At 46.2% G+C, this 17,654-nt stretch overlaps 1 protein-coding gene across 7 annotated transcripts in view; it reads left to right on the top strand.

Moving 5' to 3' along the window:
- Positions 1-17,654, top strand: part of TSPAN4 (tetraspanin 4) — a 411,936-nt gene that overhangs the window by 6,299 nt on the left and 387,983 nt on the right. The window contains exon 1 of one of the 7 annotated variants that reach the window (XM_083839584.1): positions 7,803-8,130. The exons of the other annotated variants lie outside the window; for them this stretch is intronic. The gene's annotated coding sequence lies outside the window, so the exon portion shown is untranslated. Of the gene's footprint in view, positions 1-7,802; positions 8,131-17,654 lie in introns of those variants that run through there. 7 annotated transcript variants of the gene reach the window in all.

Genomic DNA, 17,654 nt, shown 5'->3' with positions numbered 1-17,654 from the left:
TGCGTTAGGGTGCCGTGCTTCATCTCGCGGGGTGCTGAAGCTGTCACGCTGCAGAGCTGGTAACCACGGGGGTCCTGCACTCGAACTGCGGATTCTCAAATGAAATTTTGCAGAAGCGATGCAGTTTGTATGAGTGAATTTCTTTTTGTTTGAGTAATGGTGTTTTTTTTTTTTTTCCCTCAAGAAGTGTTGAGGTAATGTGGTGGTAGATACGTGCACTGTGGCTGCTCTGCAGGAAGGAAAGAAATTACTGCATATTCTGTGTGAAAGGCCGAGGACTCTTACTTTTCAGCGGGTAAAGGGGGAGAAGCCTTTACATTGCTGTAGCATTCTTTATGAATATGGATTTTGAAACTGTTTTGCTTGCGTGTGGTTTTCTTTTTCGTTCAAGAGCCAGTCCCAGCATTTTAATCACAGTGCAGCGTCGCAGGAGTAGCAGAGGGCTGGGGAGCAGGGGGTGTAGCTGCACTAGGACCAGAAGGATTAGGGAGGGTCTCCAGCTTGCTGCAGAGATGCCCTGAGGCCTGCATGCTGTGAAGCAATGTGTTGGAGCTGGGACTGAGCAGAGAGACAGCTTTTGTGGAGTTCTCCAGCATCTCGTCCCCAGCCAGCAGCTCTCGTGCTCTTCAGCACGTGTACGGTGCTTGGGTATGCTGTAGCGTAGTGGGGCAAATAGTCAAAAAGCTTGAATAAATGCAAGATGCAAGACCAAGCTGACTTGTGAATGTCCTGGTTGAGGTGTGTTGCCTCCTTAAAACTAATAAGTAATTGCACACGTGGCATTGCCTCTGTGCACAGCTAAATCGCACCCGCGTGTGCATCAGGGAGCTGTAATTCAGGAGCCTGTTCTGAAGGGCAGCAGCTCCTTTGTCTGGTCTGACATGCTGCTGCTGCTGTGCTTGCTGCTGGTGGTGTGAGGGAATAATAAAGTAAAGCCTTCAATCATATGACCTGATCAGAGAGGGCTGTCTGTAGTGATTGATACGTCTTCTCGGAACAATAGGCTGCTGGAGCTGTGGCCGGGGACTGATGGTTTTGGTTGGGGTTTTGTGTTCCTCGGTTGATCTTGCTGTTCCTTTACTTATGTCAGGTTGCAATTTTGTTTGCAGCTTGCCTTCAAATCCCTGCCTGATCTAAAATTGTACTTACTTTCAGTCTGAAGGGATGTACATAAGAGAATCCTTAAAGCTATCTGGAGAACAATTTTCTCTGTTTCCCTTAGAAGATTTTGAGGACAAGCACCCAAGCCCTCTCCCCTCCTAAATCATTCTGATTCCTTAAATTGACTCTCTCCAAAGGAGGTCTGAAAAGGTAAAAACAAAGACATCTTTCACCTTTACATGTCCTTGGCCTGATGAGTGGCATGCTGAGCAAATGGACTTGGGTTCTCTTCCACAGCAGCATCCCCATACCCAGCCTCTTCTTGCGGGCTGCCTGTATGGTCTCGCCAAGCTACATCTCTTCTTTGCTTCATTTATGGCATTTGCTGTTCTCAGTAAGAAGGTGAAAAGCTTAATGTTAAGAAAGTGCTGTATTTCATGAGAGAGCTTTGTGTGTTTGCACTGAGAGAAACCCCTGAAAACAAACCTGTGTGCAGTTCTGCTTGGCTCTGTAACAACTGAATAGGGCAGTGCTTTACTGTTGGTGAATGTCAGCCTTGGGTGGCGTTGCACAAAGGATGCCACCTGTCTGCGTCTGGGCCAGAGGTATATCTGCATGTATGTGCATTTGTGCAAAGGGGATGTGTTTTTGTGCTTCCTTGAGCTACATCCCTGGTACATGGGGTCAGTTTAGAGAAGGGATGCTCAATCTTCTTAAAATGTACTTTCCCTTCCATCCTGTTCTCCTTTTGGAGCTGCAGAACAAAATAGTATGGGGGTGAAAGCATTGCCCCTCCCCAGCCGGCGTGCAGCTGCCTTGTGGATGGAGGAATGGTTTGGGGAGCACAGGAGAGCCACAGCTGCTCTCTGAAGGTGTTTGCTTCCTGCTGTCAAGCAGTGCCAGTTCAGAGGCCTCTTCCAAGCACTCCTGGCTTCAGCCACAGTAGGAGTGAGCTGGGCTGCTGTGGCTCTCCCTGTGCTGCTACTGCTGCTTAGGCATCCTGCCTTTGTTAGGGTGAATCGGGGCATCTGGAGGAAAGGGACTGTGAGAGGAGTAGGACTCTTCTCTTGCACACGCAAGAAAACTGCTTCCTTGGAGAAAGGACAGTAAGATGCCTCTATGCTAAAAAGCAAGAACTGCCCTGAAGATCCTGCTCCACTGCTAGAGGTGAGGACAAAAAGATCCATGTGGTGCAAGCTCAGAAGTAGAAGAGATTTCCTCATCTAGATGCAGCGGTAGGTTTGTGAATCATTTGTTTTCTGAAAGTCTTCTGCGATCTCTTACTGTTCTGCTGGGATTTTGTTTGTTTGCTCTCTCTGACAGTAAATGACCATTTCATTTTGGCAGCGCCCTACTGTTTAAATTATGGTTAGGGCCAGTTTTCTGTGGACCTGCTTAGCATCAGTTTTATTGCTTGCCTGCATTCCTGCTCTGCTGCGGGATTGTCATTGCAGTGCCTTTTGGGTGTCTACTTTGCTGTCGGCTGGTCCAGCTCCTAGGGCTTGAAAAGCTGTTTGGGGATTCCTCTGGGAGCCTTAGGGAGTTACTGGACAGAAGTCAAATTCTCATAAGTTCCTGAGAAAGCTGTCATAAGCCTTGTGGCTGTTGGGTTACAGCCAAGTGCTTTATTCATGGGACCCATGGCGAGCCATTGCTAGACAATAAAGGTTTCAGGTTCCTTTGTTCTGTCTTATGAAAGAAGACCAGTTCTGGGCCAGCATGGCATTGTTTTGGTTGGTGCAGGAGCATGCAAGATTCTCTATATCAAAGAGTTTACATTTTAATAAGCCTAGTTTTTTTGGCTTCCTTTTTTTCCCTTTCCCTAGGGCTTTTTCTTCATGCAGCCAGTTTACCTGCTGCAGGCTGGCTCCATTCTGCAGCAATTTATCCAAAGTTACGCTGCTTTTGCACCCGGTGGCTTTTGGCAACTGGAAGCCCCATTTGCCATGTGAAGTGCTGGTTCTGATGGCAAATGCTGCCATGGAAGGAGCCAGCTGTGCTTTACTACTGCCTTAGTTATTTGTTACAGTGGGGAAAAACGGTTTTCATGACCTCTCCTCATGGTATTTCCTTAGTGTGTGTGTGTGTATATATATATATACATATAGCTATAAACTGCCTGCTAGTGGCTATTTCTGTTGGGTAGGCTTTTGTGTAAGTTATAGTTGGCTCTGACCCTGCATATTTCCTCTCCATTCTCAAGGCAGTTGCCAGCTTGTTGTCCCCCTGTCTGCCCCCAGAGAAAGGGGAGAAATCAGAACAAGGTTATATTTGCCTCTCAAGTTTCCTTTATGCTGCTGGCTCAGGTCCTGCATCTCGGTGGATAGCGCTTGGTACAACCAAACTTTGAATAACTAGCGATGAAGACTTTGTTTCTCATGGGAAGGTGGTACTTCACCCAACAGCTTCCTTTCTGGGGGAGTCTGTCTTGCTGCAATTGCTCTTCTATTATTTGCTCCATCCAGTTGCCCTACGTCCTAGCACCTAAGGAAAAGTGGTTGGATTCAAGTTGTCCAGAATGGTACAGAAATGTCAAGAATGTGCATTCCAAGTAATTTCAAATACTTAAATTTAAAATCAAGGGTGTTGGTGCATTGAAATTGTTTGATACATCTCTCTGTTTGGGACTGAGCTGGGACGGAATCCAAACCAAACCATGCGAGATCCCTGGAGGGAAAAGCGCAGAGCAAATTGGAGGTAGAAAAGTCAGCCCAAGCTTTGGCTTGGCTTTGTCTTTGCAGTCTTTGAATGTGTGCCAGCCATGGATGAACGGCAGTAAGACAAATATTTAGGTGCTGCTGTACAGCCTATGGAAGCTTGTATTCAGTGACACGCTTCACAGATTTCATACTGGGTCTGAAAAATTGTGTTTCCATCAGAATCCGCATTACTTAATTTCAGCACAATGTTCTGCCAGCCTGGAAACGTGTCTGCATTTGCTTGTAGAGAGCTTGCTCGGATTCAGGGCTTGGTTCTGTTTGTTTCTTTTTTTTTTCTTGGCTTGCCTTCTGCAGATATAATAGTAATAATAAAAAGTCCCAGAAAATCCTCTCCAGTATGTTACTCGTACAGCTGATACACTGATGATTTTAGCAGTCACTGAAGGCTGTGGTGATGCTTTTTTTTTGTCGTTTTTTGAATTGAGAACTTATAGTTTTGCTTTGAAACATCTGAAAACTAACATGATTGGCACTGTAGTGGGGCTAAGCATTTGGTCAGCTACGTGGATGTCAGCGAACAAGTCAAGTGGCTGGTTTCGGAGCCCTGGCTGGGAGAGCTAGGGTGTAAGGGAGAGGTGTTAATATGGTTTATACGTTTTGTCTGAAGTGTCGGCATGCCTGGCGTGTGATGGGTCTGGTACTGGGCCACTTGGGCAGGGCTGGGACGGGTGTAGCGAGGAGGTGATGGCAGCAGGGTGGGAAGATCCTCTCATGCCTCGGCAGGGCGGGCTGCTGTGGAAATATGAGGTAACGGGGAGCTGGGAGCCGTGAAGGAAGCCAAGCAGGGTTTTGCTTGGATGGATGTAGGGGTGCAGGGATGATGGGAGTTGAGGGCTGAAGAGTTTGACTGTAGGTGGTACAGTTTATCGACGGAAGCGGTGGGTGTCGTGAAAAACTTCTGAGTGCGTGTGTAATGTGTATGGTGCTGTACGACTACATGATGTACGCGTGTAAAGCTGCCTTCGTGGTGTCGTGCTGCTGCCGAGTGGATCGGACCGGCTCTCCCTCTCAGCTTACACCAACGAAAATAACCGAGCCCCTCAGGACCTGTAAGGAAAGCAGCCGTGCAATCCTGTGTGTAGGGCCGCGTGGCGCTGAGAGCCAGGCCGGCCCTCCCCGCGTGCTGGGCGCTGCTCCTGGGCAGGCCGGAGCCGGCTGGGCAGGGGGGCCGCGAGGCTGTCCCTTCTGCAGCCTCCCTACACACGGTCCCTGGAACGGTCTTTTCTCCCAGCTGTGGGCAGCGTGACTTTTATTTTTTTTCCCACGTCCTTTTCCCTGTCCCCTTCACCCCCAATCACTTCAGGCAGCCGTTAGCTGTTAGACAGCCCCTAGCAGGCTTCTGCTCGGGAAGGTGCTGTTTTCCTTTGCAGTTCATGGCACAGGAGAAGAGGGATTGCACATATGGTATTTTGTTCCAGACGCTTTTTACACCCCTCCCATTTCATTTCAGATCTGTTTTTCTTTCTTCCTTTTTAAAAGCTTTGCGGAGAAAAAGATGAGGCTCTAATGAATGCAGGAGGAAGGAGGGAAAAGGAACCTGCCCTCTTAATTTTTTGCTGCATTTATGTCACCGATGAAGATGAACGTGGTATCTCTGAGATGCGGAGCAAGTGCCTCAGCTTTGAGCTGTGGGATTGCTGAAAGGTGATGGCAGGGGTAGGGCTGAAGGAGAGAGGCAAATTCAGAGAAGCTGGGGCACTGAGCAGCAGGGAGCAGGGGCAGCACTTAACCTAGCTCGGTCCCCTGCCTGTTTCTTCTTTTTATTTTCTAATTCTGATAGAAGAGCAGAAGAGTGGTTGAAGAGGGTTAGTAGGATCCTTGAATGCCACCTTCTGCTTGAGAGAAGACGTCGAGCATTGCAAGCTTCTTGATTATGCTCCCTACTTTCATCCTGAAGTCGTGTGCTGTTGTCAGCGATCAGCACTGCCTGTTCACTGTTTTGCTGGGGTTTATACAGCTGCTCTGGTTTTAAGTCTTCTGCAATACTTGAAACGTTTCCCTCACTCCCGTTCAGAGGAACGTGCACTAGGGTAGGGGGAGTTGGGGTGTGAGATCCCCTCATACTGCTTTCTTTGTCAGCAGTGTGCTGTGACCAGCTTGTGTTCTGGGAACACCCTCTGGTTATCAGAAGCGTTCACCTGTTGGCCAACTTTTTTGGGAGGAAGAGCGAGCTTATTTTATGGGATGTGAGGCAGAAAGTGTGAGTTCCCTAGCAAGGAAGTGAAAGAGCTGTGGCTCTGTCATGGTTTTGGCTGGGACAGAGTCAATCTTCTTCATAGGGGCTCACACTGTCCCAGCCGAAACCATGACAGGCTTGAGTCTACTTTTTTTTTTTTGCCATGTTGCATCCACTTGGCTAACCTGTCTCCTGTTGAGTGCCTTCCTCGTTTCCTCTGAGTGTTTGAGCTGATACTTGGATGAACATAAGAAAGTCACCATAGTGTTTCTGGGTTACCGATGCATTTCTGAGCCTTTTGGCAGGGACTGAAACTACCCCAAAGTCTCTGGGAGAATGATCACGGTAAGGTCAGCTATTCATGTACTTGACCTATTGTTTTTTTTCCTGATGTTTGTCCCTTGCAACAGTGTAGTCGCTATTTCCAAAAGGCACAGTCTTCCGAAAATGACAATTCAATTCAAGATAAAGCAGAGTTTTCTGTGCTGGAACTTGGCTGAAGGCTGCATTTGTCTTTGTGCATGTGGCATGGGTTGTAAACAAAGTTTGCCCTGCTGTTCTCCATAAGGAGCCACAAAGAAGCTTAAAATATGCATTTCTGCATCCCTCTGGAGATTACTGTGCTTTCGCCATTTCACTTTCATCTGGATTGAGCCTCGCTATTCAGATTTAACAACAGTGCAGGCCAAGTAAGGGAGCATAGTGTTGATCCTGCTTAGTTGGCTGTGTCTAATCCAGCTGCTCCTAATATACTTTGGCTTGGATTCATGCCACTTAACTGGAAGGTCTGAAATAGGAGCTGGGAAGGTGTCTGTGCCTGGACGATGACTTGCATCTTGGTGGGAGGAGGTGTCCATCCCTCTCTCCGTTGACCATGGAGGAAGCTGACTGCTACGATCTGCCCAACCTGGGTATTTTACAGGAGTGCCTGAAGCTGAGTCAGATGGAGTCGAACCTAATATTGGAGAGCCCGTGCAAAGCGTGGGACACCCACTGTGCACACTACCTTCTGCTCCTTTGTTGCTACTTGGGTTAAAGGAAATTCTGCTTATACTTTTGTTGGGCTCTTAAAAGCTTGTTTCCAGTTGGATCTCTTTTCTATTTCTGCTTGTTTTTCTAGTTCCAAGGCTGTCCTGTACTGCTAATAATGTGAAGAGGGGCATATCGGTTTGGTTTTGCAGATGCATCTTGACCACGTTTTGTGGATTACTAAGTTGGCTTCAAGCCAGGAAGTGTAGCTGCTGCTGCTAGCCATGGCAGTGGCCAGGGCAGGTCGACAAGGAGCACTTAGCTGTTACTTGACCTTCAGCACGTCACAGCACTTGCCCCCATCTCACACTGCAGGTGATGGTTACCTGAAGTCAGCCAGAGACATCATAATGGTTGGTTACCATCATAATGGTTACCTAACGTCAGCCAGAGACAGTAAGGCAGAGCCCTCATGAAGGGACTTCATGAGCGGGCAGGGCACAGGAAGGGCCAGAGGATGCTGGTGACATCTACAGGTACAAGATAAAGCTTGGTGTGCCGTCAGACTCCTACTTTCTCTGAACTTTAATGCCAGTTGTCACCGATTTCAGAACCAAGTCTGTCACTAAACCCCCCTATCCATTCCCACCCCCCACCTGAGAGCTGGAGGTGAGCAGGGGGCCATCTCAATCTGAGACTCTGGTAAGTAGATGAACTGAGAGGATGTTCTCCCTAGCCTTGCCATGAATTATACGTGATTGTGATGTACGATTCAACCACTGGGTGTCTCTGGGCTATGCAAAGCTCCAGGCAAGATCTAGTCCCTAGAAAGCTGGTGCTCCTCTGAGGCTGTAGTTTAGTGTAGTTTAGACTTGCTCTGAAGGCTGTTTTGTTTCTGCCTGGGTTGACCACTCAGAACGTGGCTTCCCCACTCTTGGAAAATGGAGCGGGGCTGCAGTGTGTGGTAAGGCAGCACTGTGGGTTGTGAATGGTCCTGCCTTGCCATGTGCGAGGGAAGCAAATCCCCCTGGCCTGACTTCACTTGATCACTGTGTCTGAGCACCATGCACTGAGTCTGCAGAAGGTCCAAGGGAGGAGGATGTTAGCACTGCAGCTCTACTACCTCTTCCTGACTGCTTGGCTTTTTTCTCTCCTTCAGCAGTGGTAAGCTTACTCTTGCATATACATTCAAGTAGATAATTAATCTGTCTCTCAACAAGGCTTTGCTAACCACAGTATTTTCTTCAATTCCATGGAAGGAGTTACTTTTTCATTATGATGCTGGAAGGGTAAAAGGCAGCCTATTTTCTGCTTTAAAAATGCTGTGATAGAAGGTAAAGCTTTCATTAAACATGCCTGGCTGAACTTATATGCTTAAGTATCTGAACTGCAGCTAATATCTTTTGAAAGAGAAGGAAAGAACACAGCTGTAATAGCCAGCACTTTTTGTTTGGATGGTTAATCGGTAGTATTCTTTTTATCTGTTGCATGAAGAAAAATAATTGCATAAATCTATGAAGGAATTAATTCCAGGGGGAAAAACAACAATTGTCTATTGCTGTAGGGTAGTTCTCCCATTCTTTCCTACCCCTTCATCTTCCAGCCAATTAGGGGAGCTGACATCTCAGTGGTTCGCAGGTGATGGTATCCATATTGTAGCTTTTCTTGTTATTAACTTGCCTGGTGGGAGAACTGTGGTGGAATACCTGGTGGAACAGATCATCCACGGCAGCAGCTCTTCCCTGCTGATGCTGCTTTGAGCAGGTTCCTGATTATGCTGACCGGTGTTTTGTCGTTGAATTGGTGAACTTGCCAGCTGCTGGACACATTGCTTGGTCACATCACTTGCTTGTGGGCTGTTCGCTATCGAATTTCCACGCCTTCATGTTGCATAAATGAGTGAGAAAGGATTGACTAGGAGTTTGAGCCTGCCTTGTTTGTGGTGGCATTGGTATGCTTTAGGGGTGGTCGGGGTATTACTCATTCCTGAGTAATGCATTCCTGAGCCATGCCTGGTACTATCCCTGGGCATGGGATTAAGTGACTTCTAGATTTCTGGCGGTCATCGTAGTACGAAGAGTGAAGGTGGGTGTGTCAAGACTGAGTAATGATAGTAATATATATATTTTTTTCTGAGTTGGTTTGATGGCAGCACTCAATGGGTGGGATAACCACTGCAAATCAACTGCAGGGTCGTACCTGGCTGTGCTGTGCAGAACAGCCTGCTTGGCGGCTCTGGGGGAGCCGAGAGTTGTCCCCCTGTATAGAGGTAAAATTCTGGTCAGCCTCCTGGCGATGGGTGTGTAGGACTGACTACAGGAGGCTTAGGCTTGCAGAAACACAAACTGGAGCTCTGCTCGGAACTTCAGCACTTTGCTGTGGCACGTGGATGAGTGTCATGTTCATTGCTGGCCCTGCCAAGTAGCTGTTGTGCCCTCAGTGAGGAGGTAATTGTAGAGCCAGCCCTGGTGATTGGCTTGGATGAGTGCCCCAGCTCTGGGTACGTGGGGCAGCTCTGCGCTTGTCCAGGCTGTTTGGTTCTAGGACAGAGGTTTGCGGTTGGTGGCAGGAGAATAGGAGCTGGGAATCGTGACAACGCTGTCACCTCTACACTGTAGGGTCAGAAGAGGATGCCTGAGCAAGTGAGACAGAGCCCAGGAATTTTGGAACGAGAGGGGCTGAAATGTATGAATCCAGCTATTGCACTGCAGCCTCAAAAGGAACTTTTAAAATCTGCCCCTTGGCTTACCTTGGAAACTTTGAACCACGCATAGGCACTAATCCGAGTTACAAGACCTGACAGTGGATTCGGCTTATTCCTCCTCCATTTTCAGCCTATAAAGGTTATTTCATTTCTGTGGAGACAGAAGCTTATGCTTTACTGGCACCAACCCACGTGGCTGTCTGCAGCTGTAATCGGGAAGGAGGTGTTATGCTGCTAGATGTTCTTGTCACCACTGGGTTTCAAATAAAGGACTGGTTTGGCTGTTGAAAGGTGCAATATAAACTTGTTTGTTTAGGTGGTTGAAAATACCACATCACGAAAAGGAATGTTTATGACAACAGCAATGACATTCCTGGCATCACCTGCCAAGCCCACGGTAACGGGGCTGGAGCTGAACTAGGCAGGGCTGCATGGATGCAATGCAGATAAGCAGCCACCACTGAGGGGGTGAAAGAAAGGGAGCCGGGAAGGTTGACTATCAAGGTACAGCAGAGTAAATACAGGATTTTTATTTTCTGTAACCTGGGTTCCTATTCAGCAAAGAGCTGAATTGGCATTTTCAAGTAAATTGTTCAGAGGTACGTTTCCAAAGGCCACCTCGTCTCTGGAGGGGCAGAGAGCAGCACTTCAAAAGGCTTTCCAAATGTGTGTGTGTGTGTTACAGATTCCCTGTACCTACAGCATCCATGGAGAACTTTCTCCCAGGTCCTTGCTAGTCTCATCCCTTGAACACCTTGGCTCTGAGCCCTGCCTTGCGTCCGCCTCACGTAGCAAGGCCGAGAAGCATGTGTTAGTAATTGAGGTCTGTAGGAGAGAAAACACCACGGTGGGGGGAAGAAGGACCATAGGAAGCAGTGAGCAGAATATGATGGTTGTGAGGCCCAAGTGAGTGTGTAAGCACAGCAATAAATAAGGGTGCCGGCAGCCCAGGCCACCTCTGTCTGGTGGCAAGACTGCCCTCGCGTTGAGCAGCTCGGGACTTTGCTCTGGGCCGGTGGAGGCAGGCCCGCGGGGCTGCTGCGCTTCGTGGAGCCTGGCATGGAAAGCGCAGTAGAGATTTGAAGGTGTTACAGGGATTAACTAAATGGGAACTTGAATGGCAAAGTGATCCTGTTATGCTGCTTAGGCTTGGCAGAAGGAGAGGTGTCAGGGTGATGCTGCAGTGCGTTTCAGAGCTGTGGGAGTTTGTGGCAGAGCAGGTGTGAGCACTCCACATCATGACTAAGTGATGTCTCGGCTGATGGAGAGCTGTTTTATTCCTTCCCTTCAATGTTTTCTTCCAAATCTAATTTGCCTTAATTATCTATTTTCTCTATTATTTACAGTTACTGATATCTTGCAGTTTTGTGTCAGCATGTTCCTATCGCAGGCACAGAGAAGGAGGAATTAGTCTTTGCCCTGCTGATTACTGGTGTCCTTGTAACATTGAGGCAGAGCTCCTGACTTCGGGACCGCGTACTCCAAATGGAAACAGGCAGGCAGGGGACGTCTCTGGTGTACCTGCAGCTGGGCACAGAGCCTGGGTCTCCTGAGCTCTTAGTCCAGCCTTTGGTGTGAGGCACACAGAGCTGACCTGCTGGGTTTCGATCTTTGGTGTGGTTTTCATTTTATATAAATTTTTAGCTGATGCTCTCTGGGAACAACTCTTGTGTTATGGCTATTCAGCTGAAGATTTTTGGTTTTTAACACGGGTCTGCAAATACATGGAATGAAAAAAATTAGCAGGCTCTTCACAGGAGGTGGGGTTCTGCTCCTGATGCTTGTGGATGCTGCATGGGTTGATGCAAAGTCTGGATGAGAGAGGTTTCCAAAAACTGTAGTAGATTGCAGGTTTGACTTTTTTTAAATAAAGTATTTTGGTATTAAATTCCCATATGGAAGAGCCACTAATGTAGGTGAAATCTATTTTTCTTACGCCACTTATTTAGGGGAAAAAAATAGCGTGCTGATGACCTTGTAACAGACTTTTCTTGCCCATTTGACTTACAGACACTTTTTTGGTAAGTACCAACAATGTGTTTTTTAATCTGTGTAGGTTTACTCACTGCTTTTCCAGTAGAAATGCCTTACTAGTGCTTAGTTTCTGAACTGAGTCAGCACACTTGGAAAAAGCTCGCCCAAGCCTTTCAGACCAGATGATCTTTTATTATGCTTGTGATTGTCATTTCCTGGTGCCTCTCAAAGACATGTGCCCATCTATAGATGGGGGGGGGGTGGATTTAACGTCTAGAAAAAAACAGAACTCTAGTTAATAGATAAAGCTTTTCAGTCATTCTTGTTTTCCTAATCTAAAAATACCTAAACAAAACCAACCATTTCCTTTTTTAAGACCTTTAAATTTTCAGAGGTGTATGCTTTCATTTCAGCATATAACTGGAGAAGCAGTCCCTGTGCTGGGTTTGGTTGTTGTGCAAAGCCTCTCTAGTAGACATGAGGACCCTTGAAGACCTGTCCTTTGTGAAGGGAAGGAGGTATCTGATTGTCAGTTAACCGTGTAATAGGGAATGGTATACATTCAAGCATGAACATGGTCCCACGCTACCCTGAACGTATGTAGAAAAATATTTCTCCTACCAGCCTTAAGCTCTGGATAGTTAGGAAAGTGTATGTCAGTGTTCATTTTTTATCTAGTCAGAGTGCAAGCAGAAAACAACAGCATTTGCCTTAAAGTACTTTTTTTTTGGGCAGAATTTCTTATGAGGAACCCAGGCAATCTATCTGGTCAGAGGACAGGGCATTGTGCATTAGCATATACATCTTTGTGCTCATTAAAGTGGTGTCCAATGCTGCAAGTAAAACACTGGATTGAGGGCCGAAGCTTTATCTTTGTTCAGCCTGACTTCCACTTAATGTGCCTGCTTGCTTCTAGTCTGATTGTGTCCTGTTAAAGTGCTTCAAAAAAAGTGCTCGTACGTCTTAATCTAAATTATTCAGATTCCACTGTGCTAGAACAATGAAAATATACTAGTTGGTGTAACTTGGTGTTTGGGATGCTTTTAAACAAGCATTTTGGAAGAGATGCCCAGCCTTTTGTTTCAGTTTCTGAACTGATAGCTAGCTATTGGGACTTAGGATGATGTTTCCTTGGGGTTGGGTTAGCTCACGTTGCTTTCTGCAGAGCACCTTGTATCTTCCAACTGTGTGGTCCTGGCCCTTCACAATGAATGCAATGCGAATCAGATGACAGGCTTGTGTGTGTGCATCACCAGTTGATTTGCATTTATAGTGCATTTTGAAAACTAATTTTCAATCATCTAAGCTTAAATCTGAATTATGGAGTAGCTTACATGCAAGCAAGGAGGGCCTTGACTACGGTGATGGAGCCTGGGATCCTGAGAGCAGGGAACAAGGCAAGAAGCAGGATCACAATCCTGGACTTGAAGTGAAGCTCCAGCAAAGGTTCCTGGAGCTAAGCAGGGTTTTGGTTATGTACTGATGAGAAGAAGCACCCGGAGAACACTGCACGAAAAACTAAATTGGCCAAACCTGTTACCGACTGGAATATCTTCCTCTCTTTAATTCATCTCCTAGGGAATGCTGTTCATTTGCTACTTCGTTAGGCAAACCTGTTAGGGATTTGGGACTAAAAGAAGCACTTTATTGGGGTCAGATGTACCTGAAAGAGGCTACAGCCTCTGATTGTTGCTAGGTTACACTTGTGTGCTGGCACAGAAAACGAAATCCTGCCTTGTGTGTTGGGGTGTTATGCGATAGGTCAAAATATTTCTCTCGCCGTGTGATGTCAGTCACTTGCTGCTATTGTGTAACAGGTGGGTCAGAGAGTTAATTTTTTATACGATAGGTATTAGTTGAACTCACCTCTGAGTCAGTCTGCTAACGTATGCAAATCTTTCCTGATTCACACACTGGAAGTGAATAATGTATTTTTCTGCTGGGAATTTGCATTTCTTATGAACTACAATAGGAATAGTGGCGTTTCTGAAGAAAGGCAATCTATTATTATTAAAAGAAATGGAAATTGGATGCCTCGTTCAGAACTTTTGAAATGTGCTGTATAGGATGTGTCATTCTCTGTCCTCGCTTCAGGATGAATCAGCACAGGAATCCTGTCTTTAAGCACATGCCTGTATTACTGCTATTTGTCTCTCTATTCAGGAATTCAGACAAAGGCAAGGGGCCAGCTTGCTCCTTTATCCTAGAGAGAAGATGCAACGGTGCAAAGACGGCAAAAAGCCTTACACAGTCTGTGTCTGAGTATTTTCATCACGTACTATTGTCCTTGAAAGCCTGCTCCTTGTAACCACAGGCTTACTAGAGGTTAGCCCTGGACGTTGGGAATGTTGAGGAGGAACTGAGCAGTCTTGCTCCCCAGCTTGAAGTGAGCTGCTACTCTCACGGTGCAGGTCTCGTGCCTGCAGGTGGGGAAAACTCAAAAGTCTTCCAAACACAGCTTTTCACCATCCACGTGTCCATCCTGTGTGATCTCCCGGGAGAGGCCCGTGCTTCCTTTGTGCAGTCCTGTAGCTCTCTTATTTTTGGTTTCAGCCCCATAGAGATGGTGGTATTTTTGCATATTTAAGCTAGAAGTTGCTTTAGGAAATACCTGTAAGTCAGTCCACTGGTAAAAACAGCAGCTTTTACAGCCTGTGGGGACTCGTGGGCTTCTGTTCTGTTTGCAAGTTTGATATTTATCTGCAGTCACTTGTGATTCTGGGATAGCAGTAATGCAGCAGGCTCAAAACTTTTCAGTAACATGGTTTTGACTTGCAAAGGGTCAGGATGTGTTGTTGTGTTTGTTATTTATTTATCGTGCCATGGGCTGAGCATCTTTCACTTTTCCCACAGCTTCAAAACCAGGTAGTGTTTTCTTGCCCTCACCAATGTCATTTGGCTTTGAACTCCGCTTGCTGCAGGGCTGAAACTGCAAGTGGAAACTCTTCCCAAACTACCAAGCCTCTCTCATTCTTGCTTAATGCATCTAGCAAAATAAGAAATAAAAACCCTGCCTAGGGAGCTGCCTGTGGTGAGGTTCTGGAGCATCAAACTCTTGCTTGTGGACTCAGTTGGGCCTTGAGATGATATCAAGAAGATGCTTCTCAAAGCTGAAAAATACCCCACTGCTGAGGTTGTCAATGACGGCTTGTGGGGTGGTAATGAAGGACTGTCAGACGCTTTAAGTGCTCTGTGGCAAAGCAGCAATACCTTGTGCTTGAAGACCACGTTAGCTAGAAGATTGTTTTCACTGCCACTGCATTTCTAAAGAGGGTGAGCAGGGAATCCTTTAAAATTCAGCAACATGAAGGAAGAAGGCACAATTCCAGTTGCTTTCCAATCTGCTTTGAGGGTGATTGTGTCAGCTTTTTCCTTTTAAAAAGCTAGCAATAGCATTTTAAGGACATGATATCTAATCTGTAGATGTTCTTGGTACGTAAGAACTTTCATATTTGTTTTCTCTAATTGTCTGCTTTTGGTACTGATAGAGGATGAACTGGCAGCTGTAGGGCTGAAGTGACATTTCCAGTGAATCTTGCCTGTGAGAATGGCTAACAGCTCTATTCTCCCACATTGCTGAGAGATAATGGGACTGTCACAATGTTGGTATCTGCTGCCATTTGTTTTCATTGTTTAATGTGCATGGCCAGTGGAGCTCATAATTAGAAAATAAGTTCCTTTTAGGAGTATGCCTTAGAAAGCAGAGCTCAAAATTAGTATTCATTATGACTGCCACTGTGTATATGACTTAAACAAATACGAGCACCTAACCATTGTTTGCTTTTTGCTTTGCAATCGTTGTATTATTCCCCTTGTGGCCCTTTTAAAACGTTGGCCTGGTTTTGACTTCTGTAGATAATTGTCTGCTACAATATATGGGGAAAGGAAGCTAACCACGGAGTTAATTTTGCTCTCTGAAGTGTTCAGCTTCTTAGGCTGATCTATCTTTAAAGGCTTGGTTTCTCGCTGTAATGACTAAACCATTGGGGATTATCGCATACGCAGCCATGAAAACATTAACTTGTTTATTCGTTTTGATTAACCTCCTGTGTAAAGGTGGATTTCAGAAGGCGGGTTTTTGGTGGCTGTCTTCCATCCACTTGTGTTCAGCGTGTAACGGTGCTGATTTGTGCTTTGGTCACCAGTTCCACGGGCCAGAGCAGTCGGTGGGCTGCTCCGTGTGCGCGTCTGTCGGCTCTCTCCTTTTGTGCGGGGAGGCTTGACTCTGTTGGGAGCTCTCTGGGCACACACATCCAGACGGACCGTCTTTCTTGCAGCTACTGTGCTGGCACTTGTGATGAGAACCAAAGGTGTCCTGTGGTGAATAGCATTGGCAGAGAAGAACTTTTGGATGCCTGCAGCAGGGCTGTTTGTAGCCTGATTTCCCCTCGTTTCCACTTGATGGCACGGTACCAGGCTTGTTCTAAGCCCTTGCGAGTCGATTAATTTGTTCTTTTCTGTTCTTGAATTGGAAACTAATTGAGTACTTGCAAAGGGTGCCAGATTAAACTCTGTTTTTGCTTGTGTTCCAGTGAAAATGCCTCTCTCCCATGCTTCCTTCCGTGATTGTTAGCTAATTTGAATCTCACCTTCCCACCCAGGAGCCCTTTTTGTGTTCTTTAGCTTTGAAAATAGGTGACTGGCCAGTGCAGAGGGGGCTGGCTGGAGGGCACTGGTGCTAGTGCAGGAAACCTAACCTGTCTGCTTTGTATAGCAGGGACTCAGGACAAGGAATCTCTTTCAGACAGGGCAAAGTGACGTTCTGTGAATATATGGTGTGATTTACCCCCTCCCCATCCCTTCTTCCACTTCTCAAAATGCTGTCCTGGCTGTAAGGAAGAGGTCTGAGACTGCAGGTACTTGGAGCTCTCATGCAACATTACGTCAGCTCTTTTATCTTCTGTGGTACAGATATGGAATTCTAGATAGTGGTCTGGCAAAAAAGGGGGGCGGGGGAAACAGTATTTTCTTATTCTGAACTCGCACCGTGATCAGTCTGCCTTAATCAATGAAGTAAGCCATTTTGGTGAGTGACAGTGATTATTTTTCACTGTCTTGAGTGAATAAAGTTCTCTCAAGATAAAAGAATGTTCTCTGATCTTCACAGACATCACCTAACACTTTCTTTTCTTCCAGACTACCTGCTGTTCTGTCCATGGAACAACACTGAGGCCAGATAGCAAGTCAAACAGTCAGGGAATTGCAGGACCCACGTGCTTCCTACTGTAGTCAGGTTTGCTCCCTTGCAAGCTTCACGCAGGCTCTAAGATGAGGCTCTGTTCTTTGCTTTGGAAAAGTGGGGGGCTTTTGTTTGTTTTTGATGTTATGAGTTGAGAAGAATATCATAATTGAAGGGTATGTTACTGTAGAATTGGGATACAGTCCCCTGGACGAACGAAATACCGCTTTCTTGGGGGGCAGTGGGGTGCTGCCTGTGCCCCCAGCTGCAGCACTGGCAGTTGTTCTCTGCACCCTGTTAGGAAGGCAGGAGGGTGCTTGGGCTTTCAGAATCGGATGGGTTTACAAAGAAATCTTGTACCACGCTAAGTATACAACAGTTTTTCTTAGTGGTACATGACATCCGATTTCTCTTCCTCCTCCCATTACTTGCATGCTTTCTTCTTGAGAGGAAGCCCAGGCTGTGTTTTTCTCATTTAAAGCAGCTTCCTTACCTACATATCTTACTACCATTCTTTATAAATGTGTGAAAAAAGGTATGAAGTTCCAGTTTGTCTAAAGATTAAATGAACAAACTGGAATAAAATGGATGAGTGCTGCCTTCCTACTTTCTGAAGAACACTGTTATAGCTCAGTACCTTGCTAGTCCATCACTGGTAAATGAATTCTGCCTTGTTCAGCCAAAGAAACCCACTGATTTTTATTTTTTTGCACAAATGTTCCTTCAATTTCTGGTCTCATCTTCCTTTCCTTTGTTAGAAAACAACATCTTTTGTATGACTTTGTAACAGGAGGATGTAGGGGTACCTGAGAACTATGAGAAAGAGGCAGA

This window comes from Anser anser, assembly GCF_964211835.1.
Source record: "Anser anser genome assembly, chromosome: 5".
In the NCBI taxonomy this organism is placed as follows: Eukaryota; Metazoa; Chordata; class Aves; order Anseriformes; family Anatidae; genus Anser; species Anser anser.
Note: the sequence above shows the minus strand (reverse complement) of the source record. Positions and strands in the feature narration are given on the sequence as shown.